Here is a 14994-nt window from a genome sequence, read left to right on the forward strand (position 1 = left end):
CAGTGAGATTTGTTAAGGGAAAAACAAAGGGCGTTGTTCTGCTGTAGCACAAGTGTGACGTCCTCGATTCAATCGTACACTAATCATACACGCAAATCTGTATGATCAAGACCAATGACTCACGGGAAGATATCACAACACAATTCTAGACACAAATTAAAATAATACAAGCTTTATATTACAAGCCAGGGGCCTCGAGGGCTCGAATACATAAGCTTGAATACACAAGAGTCAGCGGAAGCAATATTATCTGAGTACAGACATGAGTTAAACAAGTTTGCCTTAAGAAGGCTAGCACAAAATCAACATCGATCGAAAAGGCAAGGCCTCGTGCCTGGGAGCCTCCTAACTACTCCTGGTCGCCGGCGGTCTCCACTTAGTAGTATGCATCGGCGGTGGCATCTGGCTCCTGGGCTCCGACATCTGGTTGCATCAACCGAAAAGAAGAAAAAAGGGGGGAAAGGGGTAGCAAGGCAACCGTGAGTACTCATCCAAAGTACTCGCAAGCAAGGATCTACACTACATATGCAACATTATCAAAGGAAGGTTATATATGTGTATTGGGCTGTAGAAATGTCAGAATAGAGAGAAGGCCTAGTCCTATCGAAGACTAGCATCATCTAGAAAATCACCGTCTTGCAGCAACAGGAGGGAGTAGAGTAGCATAACGTAAAGTAGTAGTAGTGTTATCAACCTCGGCCGGAGATCCTTTCTCGACTCCCTGCGAGAAAGAAATCCCAGAGCCCTACTATCCAGTTATCATCACTATCCAGTTCTCATCACCATCCAATTCTCATCACAAGTATCCAGTTCTAGTTGTATCGATCGGGATACAACTCCAAGTGTCCGTTACCGTAGGACAGGATATCGATAGATGTTTTCTTCCCTGCAGGGGTGCACCAACTTACCCACCACGCTCGATTAACTCCGGCCGGACACAATTTCCTGGGTCATGCCAGGCCTCGGCCAAACAATACGCCGCAATCCGACCTAGTCTTAATAGAGAGGCCAGCACGCCGGACTAAACCTATGCCCCCAGGGGTCATGGGCCATCTCCCCGGGAACTCCTGCACGTTGCGTGGGCGGCAGGTGAGCAGACCTAGCTACCTTCCTAAAAAGGCAGGAGCTTACTAGTCCAACCCGGCGCGTGCCGCTCAGTCGCTGACGTCTATTAAGCTTCGGCTGATGTATACGACGCAGAACGCCCATACTATGCCCACGTGATGGTTAGTGCTATCAGGCCAGAGGCCCCTTGGATCAAATATCCAAAATCGTAGTGGATTAGGAGCGCGCGGTAACAAGCAGAGACTCACGAAAGATGTGACCCTGTTGCCCCGTCTCGAGGACTTGCGACAAGGGCTAGGAATGCCCGGCCATGCCTCGTAATTATCTCACGGGCACCCTCCAGGTCAACTCGACTCCACATCACTCGCAATTAAGCTCGCGCGGGTACCCCTCAGGGTCGACCCGTCTTTAGTAACATGGTTCAGTGTAAAGTCATAGTAATCATAGTAACTGCGTGTCTAAACATCAAGGGGAAAACCCGAGGAACCACCCCCGGTGAATTCCACTCGATGTAATCATCAAGGTGAACGTAAGAGGCTTCACCCTCGAGGTCCACACTTGAGGGGTTGCACGACAGAGTCGTATCGGAAGTGGTTAAAGAGGAAATCACCCTCCATGACCACGACCGAACAGCTACACTACAGGGTTAACATCAGAAGAACTGATGAGGTCTCACCCTCGGTACTCGATGGTAACCCAGTAGTTTCGAGCAACTAAGGGGAAGTGGTGTGCGGTGTCGGGGCCTGGTCTTCGATCCCGTTGATCGGGTCTTCGGATAATCCAGCGGGGCAGTCGGGATAAAGTGGGGGTCACTGATGGATCTCTAAACAACCTATACTAAGCAGTTTAGGATAACCAGGTAAGGTACAACAGCAGGTTACAAAAGCAGGCTATGCATCAGAATAGGAGCAATCAATAACAGTAGCAAAATCTAATGCAAGCATGAGAGAATGGAATAGGCGATATCGGGATGATCAAAGGGAGGGCTTGCCTGGTTGCTCTGGCAAGAAGGGTTCATCGTCGATGTAGTCGATCACAGGGGTACCGTCAGCGGTCTCGGGGTCTACCGGAAAGAAGTAACGGAGGGGAACACAATAAATAACAGAGCAATCAAAGCACCACAAAGCATAACATGGCAATAAGCGGTGCTAGAGCTGATCTAACGCAAGGATAGGTAATATTGACGAAGGGGGGAAACATCTGGGAAAGTATCCCCAGTGTTTCGTGTTTTCGGACAGATGAACCGGAGGGGGAATGTTGCAGGTTTGCTATGCTAGGGACGCGAGGCGGACGAACGTGCTGCGTATCCGGATTCGTCTCATCATTCTAAGCAACTTTCATGTACAAGGTTTTCCCATCCGAGCTGCGGTTTATTTTATATTAATTTTAAAAGTTTAAACAATTTTCTTGAATTAATTAAATTCAAAAATATTAAATACGGCAGAATACTTTTTATACCCACAAGTGGACTAGCCTAGGTCTATGACTGTGGGGGGCAGGGGTGTGCTGAGTCAGCGGGTCAAAGGTCAAAGTTGACCAGTCAAAGGGCAGGTGGGGTCCAGGTGTCATTGACTAGCATTTGTTTAAATTTAACTAAGTTGTTTTATTTAGGGGAGGACCCACATGTCAGTGATACATTAGACTAATCCTAATACACTAATTAACATCTAACTTATCTCTAACTAATCTAACAGGGTCGGCCCCTAATACAGAGAGTTAGCTGGCCTCTGGCTCTATACACGGGCGCGCTGGGCTCAGGGCGCCGGCGGCTAGCGACGGGGAGCACCGACGGGAGCGGGGGAGTACCCAGGCAGCAAGGCCCCGGCAACGACGACGGCCAGGAGGCACGAGCGCGGTTGGGAGGCGGCAGGGCGCATGAGGGGCGTCCTCGCGGGGCGGGAGCGCGGCCTCCGGCGCGGACACGCGCACGCGGCGTCGTCGGACGAGGGAGGGCCTGGGGGAGGGGACAGGGTCGCGGTGGATGTGGCGAGAGGAGCTGGCGAGGCCTGGGCGGCGAAGGTGCTCGGGAGCACAGCTCCGGCGACGGCCATGCGTGTAGGAGGTCACGTTGGAGGGCGCATGGAGCAGCGCGTTCAGCGAGGGTGGCTCGGACTAAGACGGTCGGAGACATCGACGGCATCGAGCAGCGCGGCGCCGGAGCTCGGCCTAATCGCGGGCGCGCGCGGGCAGCGTCGTCCACGGCAAGGCGCGAGCAGTTGAGGCAGGGGGTGCATTTGGGCTCGGCCAGGCACACGGGAGCACGAGCAGAGGGCGGGGATGAGCGGGAGTTGCAGACGGCAGCGGCGAACGGCGGTAGCAGCTAGGCGGCCACGACGAAGGGGCAACGGGAAAAACTGGGGGTGTCGAGGGGGCGCTCACCCCAGAGCTCAGGGGCAGCTCGGCGACGTCGGGGCAGCAGTGGTGGTGGCCGAGGCAGAGGGGCTCGTTGCGGCGGCGTTGGAGGAGCTGCGGGGCAGAGGAAGCGGTCCTCGGGCGCTTGCGGGGCATCGAGGGGGAGGGCGGCTCCGGCGAGGGGGGTGCTCCGGGCGGCGGCGGAATTGGGCGTGCGCCTCCCGATCCAGATCGGGGGGAGAGGGAAGAGACGAGGGGGGAGGGGGTCGTGGGGTGGGGGTGATTAGGTCACAGGGAGTGGGGGTTATGGGGGAGAGGTGGGCCGGCCTGTGGTTGGCCAGCTGGGCCGAGGCCAAGTGAGAGGGGAGGTCAGGGCTTTTCCTTTCTCTCTTTGCCTTTTTCTTTTTCTTAAACCCTTTTTTGTCTTCTTATAAATTGTAAAACTAAAAGAGTTTTGATAGAAAAGAGACTTGTCAACTAAAACAAGCACATTCATTCTAAGAGTCACAAAAAGTTTAAGGCCGAAAGTAGTTGTCCAACTATTTTTAGAAATTTAAGAGGCCAATTTTAAATGCTGCTGGATCACTAAATAATTTCCAGGAGCACTTTTGGAATCCAAAAGAGGTTGGTTCCAACATGACAAATACCTAGGGATCATTTGCCACACTTTGAACATTTTAGTTCTCAGGTTTGGCAAATATGAATTTTAGACTTTGGATTGGATTTGAATTTGAATTGTGATTTGGATCATGTGAAGATTAGCAACAGTAACATGATGACATGGCACCATTAACAGGGGATTACTGTAGCATGACACTGGGGGTGTTACAAATCTCCTCCACTACAAGAAATCTCATCCCGAGATTTAAGTGGGGAAGTAAAGAGTAACTTCGGGTGAACTGACCCTTATAGGGTTAATTATCTGGTGTACAATTGAGGGAATGAGACAGAAGTATCTCTTGATTTGAAATTTAAGAAAACGCAGAGAGCAAAATATGAAGGTACAATAAGAAGTTTCAAGCGAATCGACAAATGATCGATACCTGAACAGAGTGTGAGAAGGGAGTTCAGAGCATCCGGAATAGATCATCTCTCGGAAGGTGGCTCGTGACAACACACAAAGCCAAGAGCAAATGATACTTCGAAATAAAGGATATACAGGAGAGTCAGGTTCCGATCCTGTGGAACTATGGGTTATGAGCCCACCATGTGGGTTAAAAGTAGAAAGGGGGCCGATTGCAAGGCATGTCAGATGATAGACTGTCAGTTATGTTGTCAACAACATTGGTACCAAGGGTGAGGGACGGAGAGAACTATTTTCCTGCTCATTGCACGAGGCGGACCAATAGGAAAAGTTCTCGTCCATCGGTGGCTACCGAAATGTCATCAACTATAGTAACAGGGTCTTACTGACACGGTTCTACACCAAGGTGTTTACATAAGCAGAAAAATATTACTGCTTAGGTCATATAGATCACAAGAAAGGTTAAACAAAACAATGGGAAGGAAAAGGCGATCATTAAATTAATCAGATCATTGGAATGGAAAATGTGTTTACACACAAGACTCGGGGGTATATCCTTCCCAAGGGGAAGCGGAGCAGGATATACATGATATGACAACAAGTCCAAAAGCATTTACATAAAGGGGGCGAGGGAAGAATCATGATATTACCCATACAATAGGGTATGGATAATCGATCAAGAAACATTTCGCAGTGCGCTTCCAATGTTCTTTTGACGATCGGAGTACCACAGACATGCTTCGGGATATCATTGACATGGTCCTCAGGTAAAAGTCAGACTTTTGAATTCACAAAGGATCCCGCAGGAACTTCTAGAATAGTTTGTACAATTTCATCATTGAAAGATGAGGATGTGGCCGATGGGTTCAGCAGCAATCTATCGACAGGTCAAAAGGATGTAATGCCAAAATGATATGAACAAAATTGTGTTGGGGGGAAGGCAAGAATGTTGTCGATGTCGGCACAACTCATCGAGAGGCAAGGATGGCATTTCTTACCATGAATTCGATTGATATCTTGGAAGAGCTCAGAATGTTGATGATGATCATGAAAAATTTGTCGAGAGGTTTCATGAAGATGTAATCGATCGGTGATGACATCAAGTCAAAGGAATTTTGAGGCGGAAGGTTATCGGAACCACGAATATGACACAATCTCAGAATCAGGCTTGCTATCCAAGGTGAAATGATATGACGAGGAAGATCGACGTAAGCTTAGCTCATCATCGAAAATTGTGCTCCGAGAAGAAGGACCATGTAGCACACTTAAAATTTAGCATGACAATGATATAGCCGATCAGGCTAGGAATGACTTGGAGGACTGTTAAACTCGCAAGCACAAAAATTACCTGGAGTTATTGAATCGGGGTGTGGAATCGAATCACTTATCGGTGTTCTCGAGTGAAATAACTCAGAACCCGGGGGAATCTGAAATTGGTGAGAAGCAATACTAGATGAGGACTCATAGGAAGCAACACAGTTCTTTGACATTCTCGAGATACCGGAGGGTAATACTCAAAGGAAGATCAAAATAAAGGTTGCGGAGATGTATTGATCTACAGAAGGCAACTACTTTAACTTGTCCGGGAAATGGGATCAAAGAGGAACAATATGGTTGGAATCACGATTGCAAATGACCAAATCCCAGATATAAGATGAACTTATAACAAGGGGGCAATTAATTTTAGGAGAAGCTTCCATGATAAGATCTACATTGTTTCCATGGGCATGAACACAAAGGTTCAAGGTCGACTCCCACTTCTCCAATGCACAACTTTCATTCACTTCTCGCTTTCGATGAAGCTGTAGTGTTGAAATGTTATCTAGCAAAACACCAGAATAGCATAACGTGTGAAAACTCTTCTGGTTCACACAGATTAAGGAAGGCATAGATTCAACCCATCGGGGTATCTTAGGAACATATACCACAAACTTAAAGAGTAACTAACACAAGCTCAAAGGTAGCGCATGGTTGACCAAAGGAGAGGATAGGATTTACCAAAGTCATTATGTATCAGGGAAGAACTCACAAGGCGATTAAATACGAGGGGCAGTGTCGGATAATGATCCAACAAAGGATGTGGTGGTCCATAAAGGGTCTGATGTGACCATCGGTACCCAACCAGAAGAAGAAAGAATGCAAGGAGATCACATTATAGAAACAACTGACTAATTCAAAACAGAAATGCCAAGGAATTATGATTTCCAAATCAATGGATCGAAAGCGAACACTCTGATTAAGGATGGATAAGTTGAATAGACTTGGGGCTAATTGACGGCAAATAGATTGGTCGGGAACCAACTCCTGCTCAAAATGATGTCTGAGTCGGAAGGATGAATTCTAGGATTCAACTGATGATTACGAACATTGGCAGCATATTGATTCAAGGGATTCAAAATAGTAGTATCAAGGAATGTCAACGAGGATTACTTGACATATGGAACTATCCATAATGCCAGCAGGCATGAATTTCAAGAGCGAAAGGGATGCAGAGAAATTTCGAAAGATCGATTAGTATTTTGAAGAATTTTGTGAGACATAAAATCAACTGGGACGAACGAATCCCTGATAAGTGTGAGGAATTTTTCGTAGGGTTATTCAGGAGGAAAAGAGCTGCAAGGCAGTCAAAAAAAGGATTCTCGAAAGTTGGAGAATACTTTCGGGTATATTGTAATAACAAGAGCAACAGGGAATGACTGTATGAATGGCAAGTGTACATAGTTATCCATAAGGATATATCGGTGCTAGGGAATTGCAAAAGCGACGGCCACAAAGTCTCAAGAGAACATCTTAGAGTATCTTGGAATCTTCTGGTGCAGCAGGCGATCATCTCTAATAAGGGGCTCTCCAGGAGGAAGTAGTTACGAGATCCTAATGTTAGAGTTAGCAAAATCATTTAACACGAAAGGAAGAGAGATCAGAGCCCCAGAGTATAGACGAGGAATAAAAAAAATCCTAATACCACCCAATTGGCGACGTGCGCCCGTAAGCCACACAACCAAGTTAGTAAAATAGTTTTCGGTTTCTAGACTCAACTTCGGCCAAGGAGTTGGAAAGGGGGGATCCTACAGGCAGTCGGCTCTGATACCAACTTGTGACGCCCTCGATTCAATCGTACACTAATCATACACGCAAATGTGTACGATCAAGATCAAGAACTCACGGGAAGATATCACAACACAACTCTAGATATAAATTAAAATAATATAAGCTTTATATTACAAGCCAGGGGCCTCGAGGGCTCGAATACATAAGCTTGAATACACAAGAGTCAGCGGAAGCAACATTATCTGAGTACAGACATGAGTTAAACAAGTTTGCCTTAAGAAGGCTAGCACAAAATCAACATCGATCGAAAAGACAAGGCCTCCTGCCTGGGAGCCTCCTAACTACTCCTGGTCGCCGCCGGTCTCCACGTAGTAGTATGCATCAGCGATGGCATCTGGCTCCTGGGCTCCGACATCTGGTTGCATCAACCGGAAAGAAGAAAAAAAGGGGGGAAAGGAGTAGCAAAGCAACCATGAGTACTCATCCAAAGTACTCGCAAGCAAGGATCTACACTACATATGCAACATTATCAAAGGAAGGTTGTATATGTGGACTAGGCTGCAGAAATGCCAGAATAGAGAGAAGGCCTAGTCCTATCGAAGACTAGCATCATCTGGAAAATCACCGTCTTGCAGCAACAGGAGGGAGTAGAGTAGCATAACGTAAAGTAGTAGTAGTGTTATCAACCTCAGCCCGAGATCCTTTCTCGACTCCCTGCGAGAAAGAAATCCAGAGCACTACTATCCAGTTATCATCACCATCCAGTTCTCATCACCATCCAATTCTCATCACAAGTATCCAGTTCTAGTTGTATCGATCGGGATACAACTCCAAGTGTCCGTTACCGTAGGACAGGCTATAGATAGATGTTTCCTTCCCTTCAGGGGTGCACCAACTTACCCACCACGCTGGATTAACTCCGTCCGGACACACTTTCCTGGGTCATGCCAGGCCTCGGCCAAACAATACGCTGCAACCCGACCTAGGCTTAATAGAGAAGCCAGCACGCTGGACTAAACCTATGCCCCCAGGGGTCATGGGCCATCTCCCCGGGAACTCCTGCATGTTGCGTGGGCGGCCGGTGAGCAGACTTAGCTACCTTCCTAAAAAGGCAGGTGCTTACCAGTCCAACCCGGTGCACGCCGCTCACTCGCTCATGTTTATTAAGCTTCGGCTGATGTATACGACGCAGAACGCCCATACTATGCCCACGTGATGGTTAGTGCTATCAGGCCAGAGGCCCCTTGGATCAAATATCCAAATCGTAGTGGATTAGGAGCACGCGGTAACAAGCAGAGACTCACGAAAGATGTGACCTTGTTGCCCCGTCTCGAGGACTTGCGACAAGGGCTAGGAATGCCCGGCCACGCCTCGTAATTATCTCGCGGGCACCCTCCAGGTCAACCCGACTCCACATCACCCGCAATTAAGCTCGCGCGGGTACCCCTCAGGGTCGACCTGTCTTTAGTAACATGGTTCAGTGTAAAGTCATAGTAATCATAGTAACTGTGTGTCTAAACATCAAGGGGAAAACCCGATGAATCACCCCCGATGAATTCCACTCGATGTAATCATCAAGATGAATGTAAGAGGATTTACCCTCGAGGTCCACACTTGAGGGGTTGCACGACAGAGTCGTATCGGAAGTGGTTAAAGAGGAAATCACCCTCGATGACCATGACCGAATAGCTACACTACAGGGTTAACATCAGAAGAACTGATGAGGTCTCACCCTCGGTACTCGATGGTAACCCAGTAGTGTCGAGCAACTAGGGGGAAGTGGTGTGCGGTGTCGGGGCCTGGTCTTCGATCCCGTTGATTGGGTCCTCTGATAATCCAGCGGGGCAGTCAGGACAAAGTGGGGGTCACTGATGGATCTCTAAACAACCTATACTAAGCAGTTTAGGATAACCAGGTAAGGTACAATAGCAGGTTACAAAAGCAGGCTATGCATCAGAATAGGAGCAATCAAATGCAGTAGCAAAATCTAATGCAAGCATGAGAGAATGGAATAGGCGATATCGGGATGACCAAAGGGAGGGATTGCCTGGTTCCTCTGGCAAGAAGGGTTCGTCGTCGATGTAGTCGATCACAGGGGGTACCGGCAGCGGTCTCGGGGTCTACCGGAAAGAAGTAACAGAGGGGAACACAATAAATAACAGAGCAATCAAAGCATCACAAAGCATAAGATGGCAATACGCGGTGCTAGAGGTGATCTAACGCAGGGATAGGTAATACTGGCGAAGGGGGGAAACATCCAGGAAAATTTCCCCGGTGTTTCGTGTTTTCGGACAGATGAACCGGGGGAGGGGGAAATGTTGCAGGTTTGCTATGCTAGGGACGCAAGGCGGACGAACGGGCTGCGTATCTGGATTCGTCTCGTCGTTCTGAGCAACTTTCATGTACAAGGTTTTTCCATCCGAGCTGCTGTTTATTTTATATTAATTTTAAAAGTTTAAACAATTTTCTGGAATTAATTAAATTCAAAAATATTAAATACGACAGAATACTTTTTATACCCACATGTGGACTAGCCTAGGTCTATGACTGTGGGGGCCAGGGGTGTGCTGAGTCAGCGGGTCAAAGGTCAAAGTTGACCAGTCAAAGGGCAGGTGGGGTCCAGGTGTCATTGACTAGTATTTGTTTAAATTTAACTAAGTTGTTTTATTTAGGGGAGGACCCACATGTCAGTGATACATTAGACTAATCCTAATACATGAATTAACATCTAACCTATCTCTAACTAATCTAACAGGGCCGACCCCTAATACAGAGCGCCAGCCGACCTCTGGCTCTGTACACGGGCGCGCTGGGCTCAGGGCACCGGCGGCCAGCGACGGGGAGCACCGGCGGGAGTGGGGGAGTACCCAGGCAGCAAGGCCCCGGCAACCACGACGGCCAGGAGGCACGAGCGCGGTTGGGAGGCGGCAGGGCGCACGAGGGGCGTCCTCGCGCGGGCGGGAGCGCGGCCTTCGGCGCGGACGCGCGCACGCGGCGTCGCCGGACGTGGGAGGGCCTGGGGGAGGGGACAGGGTCGCGGTGGCTGCGGCGAGAGGAGCTGGCGAGGCCTAGGCGGCGAAGGTGCTCGGGAGCACAGCTCCGGCGACGGCCATGCGTGCGGGAGGTCGCGTGGAGCAGCGCATCCAGCGAGGGTGGCTCGGACTAAGACGGTCGGAGACATCGACGTCATCGTGCAGCGCGACGCCGGAGCTAGGCCTAACCGCGGGCGCGCGGGGGCAGCGTCGGCCACGGCAAGGCGCGAGCATGTGAGGCAGGGGGTGCATCTAGGCTCGGCCAGGCGCACGGGAGCACGGGCAGAGGACGGGGATGAGCGGGAGGTGCAGACGGCAGCGGCGGACGGTAGCAGCTAGGCGGCCACGACGAAGGGGCAACGGGAAAAACAGGGGGTGTCGGGGGGGGGGGGGGGGGGGGGGGGGGGGGGCGCTCACCCTAGAGCTCAGGGGCAGCTCGGCGACGTCGGGGCAGCGGTGGTGGTGGCCGGGGCAGAGGGGCTCGTTGCGGCGGTGTTGGAGGAGCTGCGGGGCAGAGGAAGCGGTCCTCAGGTGCGTGCGGGGCATCGAGGGGGAGGGCCGATCCGGCGAGGGGGGTGCTCCGGCGGCGGCGGAATCGGGCGTTCGCCCCCCGATCCAGATCGGGGGGAGAGGGAAGAGACGAGGGGGGTCGTGGGGTGGGGGTGATTAGGTCACAGGGAATGGGGGTTATGAGGGAGAGGTGGGCCGGCCTGTGGTTGGCCAGCTGGGCCGAGGCCAAGTGGTTGGTCAGCTGGGCCGAGGCCAAGTTAGAGGGGAGGTCAGGGCTTTTCCTTTCTCTCTTTGCCTTTTTCTTTTTCTTAAACCCTTTTTTGTCTTCTTATAAATCGTAAAACTAAAAGAGTTTTGATAGAAAAGAGACTTGTCAACTAAACAAGCACATTCATTCTAAGAGTCACAAAAAGTTTAAGGCCCAAAGTAGTTGTCCAACTATTTTTAGAAATTTAAGAGGCCAATTTTAAATGCTGCTGGATCACTAAATAATTTCCAGGAGCACTTTCGGAATCCAAAAGAGGTTGGTTCTAACATGAAAAATACCTAGGGATCATTTGCCACACTTTGAACATTTTAGTTCTCAGGTTTGGCAAATATGAATTTTAGACTTTGGATTGGATTTGAATTTGAATTGTGATTTGGATCAAGTGAAGATTAGCAACAGTAACATGATGACATGGCACCATTAACAGGGGATTACTGTAGCATGACACTGGGGGTGTTACAACAAGGGTGTCGCTCTCTATTGTGGATTTCGTAATTAACGCTTGTAGCATCAAGTTGTCGACCAAGCGAGCGAATGACCTTGTGGGGCCAACCCATTTTAGCTCCTTAGTGTATGTTGTCTGTATGGGTTCCTACCCGTTTTGGGAACCTTCTACGAGGTTCCAAATACGGCTTCTACCCCTTTTTGGTTTCTGTTTCTTTTTCTTGTATATATTTTTTCCTATTTCTTTTATATTTTATCTTTTGTCTTTTTTGTCTGTTTCATTTTCTTTGTTCTTTGTTCTGTTTCTTTTTCTTTTCTATTTTTAGTTTCAATACAATATTTATGATTTTAAAAAAGTTTATAAATTTCAAAAAACTTTGACATAAGTTGTTCAAAAGTTCAAGGAAAGTCCAATCTTTAAATTTTTCACAAATTCCACTAATATTCAGGAATTTACAAAATGCTCGTGCTTTCTAAAGAATGTTCAAAAGTTCAGAAAATATTCTCGTTTTCATTTTTGATTCATAAATAAAAAGTTCACAAATTTGAAAATATTCACCTTTTTTACAAATTTTGTTTGTAGTTTCAAAAATTGTTTGCGGATGCAAAATATCCATGCTTTTTGAATTTTTTGTTCATGTATTCAAGTAATGTTCGTATTCGTTTCAGGTATTCAATTTGTCCTAAGTAACATTTTTTTACTAAATTAAAGAAATGTCGCATGTTCAAAAATTTTAGTTCTTTGTGCGCATGCATGTTCTCTCCTGTTACATCATTCAGTTTTAGTAGGGTGGGTTTGAGAGATCAATTAAATCGTGCAACGTGATGGTGTCCAGCTCACCTAACGTATGCATCTTTGCTATCGAATAGTGGCATGTAGCAACTGGAAGGGCGAAAGTTGACAAAGGCGCTGGAGGGCTACCATGAGATTTGTTAAGGGAAAACCAAAGTCATTGTTCTTCTTTAGTACAAGTGTTTCACTCTCTGTTGCAGATTTCCTAATTGACACTCGTTGCGTCAAGTTGTCAACCAAGCCAGCGTGTGACCTAGTGGGCCAGCTATTTTAGGTTCATAGCGTACGTTGTCTTGTACTGATTTCAACCGGTTTTGGGAAATTTCTAGGAGGTTCCTGAACTAGTTTTTCTTACTTTTTCTTCTGTCTTTTTCTTTGTTCTTTGTTCTGTTTCTTTTTCTTTTGCTATTTTTATTTTCAAGAAAATGTTTGTGTTTTTGAAAAATGTTCGTAAATTTAAAAAAAATTGTGTTTTTCATAAGTTGTTCAAAACTTCAAGAAAATTCCATTTTCTCAATTTTGTTCAGAAATTCAAATAATATTTGGGAGTTTATAAAATATCATGCTTTTTCCAAAAAAACCGGAAGTTCAATAAATGTTCTTATTTTCATTTTTCGTTCATGAATAAAAAAACACACATTAGAAAAATATTTGCCTTTTCCAAATTTTGTTTGGAGTTTCGAAAATTGTTCACAGATGCAAAAAATGTGTGCCTTTCAAATTTTTGTTCACATATTCAAACAATGTTCGTAATTCCATGTATTCAATTTTTTTCTCAATAACATTTTTTTTACTAAATTCAGAAAGTGTCGCATGATCAAAATTGTTGTTCTATGTGTGCATGCATGTCGGGTCCAAGAGATCTGTTAAATCGTGCAAAGTGATGGCCCCCAGCTGACCTAATGTATGCATCTTTGCTTTCCAAGAGTGTCATGCAGCAACTCGAAAGACCAAAGTTGGCGAAGGCGCTGGAAGTCTACCGTGAAATTTGTTAAGGGATTTCAAAGACGTCCTTCTACTGCAGTACAAGAGGGTCGCTCTCTGTTGTGGATTTCCTAATTTACGCCAGTTGCGTTAAGTTATCATCTAAGGAGCGAGCAACATAGTGGGCCAGCCATTTTAGCTTCTTAGCGTACGTTGTTTGTACTGGTTTCTAACAGTTTTGGAAACCTTCTAGGAGGTTCCTGAATCTATTTTTTTCCTTTTTTTCTGTTTCTTTTTTCTTTTTTCCTATTTTTTTCTGTTTCATTTTGTTCTATGTTTATTTGAAGGAAATGTTTGTTTTTTCAAAAAATGTTCGTCAAATTAAAAAAATTGCGTTTTTCATAAGTTGTTCAAAAGTTCAAGGAAAATCCATTTTCTAAATTTTGTTCACAAAATGCATTAATATTTGGGAATTTATAAAATGTTTGGGCTTTTTAAAAATTATTCAAAAGTTCAGAAAATGTTTTTGTTTTATTTTTATTTAATAAATGAAAGAAATTCACAAATTCGAAAAAATATTCGCCTTCTCCAAAATTTGTTTGGAGTTTCAAAAATTGTTCACAGATTCAAAAATTGTGTGCCTTTTAAAGTTTTTGTTCACGTATTGAAGCAATGTTCGTATTTCTTCCAGGTATTCAATTTGTTCTCCGTAACATTTTTTTGACTAAATTCAATAAAATGTCACATGTTCAATTTTTTCATGATTTTCATATTGTTCTCGGTTTCAAGTTTGTTCTGGCAATTCAGAATGTTTGCATTTCCAAAAATGTTCACGCTTTTCAAAAACATTGAAACTTAAAAAATAGAGTCTTTCAAAAAATTATTGGATTTTCTAACAATTTGTTAAAATTTATTCAGAATTCCTAAAAAAAATCTAAATTTTCAAAAAAGAAAATCTGGATTCTTCCTTGTTAGTTTGTTCTTAAGTATGCCCGCTCCTAGTATTTCACTAACGTTGGTCAGCTGCACTGGTTAGCTGGTATCCCTTACCTAAGGTCCAAATAGGAGTTCCTTTGGTGTTGTCCTGTCACCATGGCGAGAACTTTGATGGCCATTGGACGATTATGGGCGTGTTTGGTTGCCTGCATATGGCCCAACCTGGCCGGCACAGGAAGAACTTGGCCCGTTTTGTTGCCTACGTTTACTGTGCGGCCCTCATCACACGGAACTTAAAGCACGCCCAGGCCAGGCCCAGGGCAAACGCCTGAATCGACATTAGCTCGTGAGCCTGGCTCGGGCGAGGCAGGGGAGGGCGACGCGCTTCTCTCCTCGTGCGACCAGGGAGATGGCGCGAGCTCGCCCGCGTCGCCAAAAAATCGGCGGGAGGATTTCGGCTGACCTCCCGCTACCTCCCGCCGAGTCCACCCCTATTTAGCCCCCTCCCTCACCGCCCCAACTCCCGCCACCATTCTCCCTCCGTTCGAGCTTTCCCCCGACGTGCATCGACACCGACGAGCAGGTAAGCGACGCATAT

The sequence above is a fragment of the Triticum aestivum genome, chromosome 7B (genome assembly GCF_018294505.1).
Source record: "Triticum aestivum cultivar Chinese Spring chromosome 7B, IWGSC CS RefSeq v2.1, whole genome shotgun sequence".
NCBI lineage: Eukaryota > Viridiplantae > Streptophyta > Magnoliopsida > Poales > Poaceae > Triticum > Triticum aestivum.